This window comes from Octopus bimaculoides, chromosome 15 (genome assembly GCF_001194135.2).
Source record: "Octopus bimaculoides isolate UCB-OBI-ISO-001 chromosome 15, ASM119413v2, whole genome shotgun sequence".
NCBI lineage: Eukaryota > Metazoa > Mollusca > Cephalopoda > Octopoda > Octopodidae > Octopus > Octopus bimaculoides.
In genome coordinates, this window is record NC_068995.1 from 19,127,480 (window position 1) to 19,128,633 (window position 1,154).

Genomic DNA, 1,154 nt, shown 5'->3' on the forward strand with positions numbered 1-1,154 from the left:
TGTGTGTGTGTGTGTGTGTGTGTGTGTGTGTGTGTGTGTGTGTGTGACAGAAATAACACTGAGAGTCCAAAGGGATAAAAACATAATAAATGGCGATGACGTTAGTGCGACCGTGCGATAACATCCTTGGGCATTGACGCGGGGATTATTACTATGGCCCTCCATCAGGAGATAGAGGGCCATAGTAAAAAAAAAAATCATGAATATAGATAAAGTGCCATCGAAAAAATTAGGAGTAGAGATTTGTACTGATGGAAGAGGGAATAAAGACAGAAAGGGAGGAGGAAATGCATACATACATACATACATACATATGTACATACATATATACATATATATATATAATTTAGGTGTGAAAATCCAAGATGTGTCTTGTTGAAGCACATTTGCTTACTCCAGTTTTGCAATCCGGTATGTAGTTGTTGTTATACAGATGTGAAGTAGATTTGAAATTTAATATTTTGGTAATATTGTTTGCAGAAATATTATATAACAAAACAATAAGATCGATTTTTTTTTGGTATTATTTATTCATCATTACACGTGTTATATTTAGTAATAGAAATCCCAAAGAATAATTTTCCAACATGTACAACTTTCCAAAGAGTGAGGAAATATCTTTTATTGAAGAATATATTTGAACTCAATCATTTAATATTAACTAAGGATTACAAAGATGTAGATTTGCAAATCTTTATTAACTTTCAATGCGTACGTGTCACTAACCCAAAAAATTATATACTTGGTTGCTTCTGAAAAGTCAATAAGGTTTTAAGTTTCCTTTACACATGGTTACAATGATTAGTTGTCTATTGGTTTTTAGCACAATACCATTATTATCCAACAACATCTAGTAAATTACATGAAAGCTCTCCATTGAAAACTTACAAATTTATTTTGCAATACCTATTTTCTGTGAACCCTTACCAAACTGTTTGATTACATTATTTCCTTGTCGACTGAGAATCTCAGAGATCCAACACATATAAACTTATCATTAAACATCACTACTGGCATTCCGTAACTTTTCTACGTGTTGTTTCTCAGAATATGTAGGACCCACACACTCATATGTTCATATATATATACACACACACACACACACACACACACACACACACACACACACACACACACACACACACACACACACA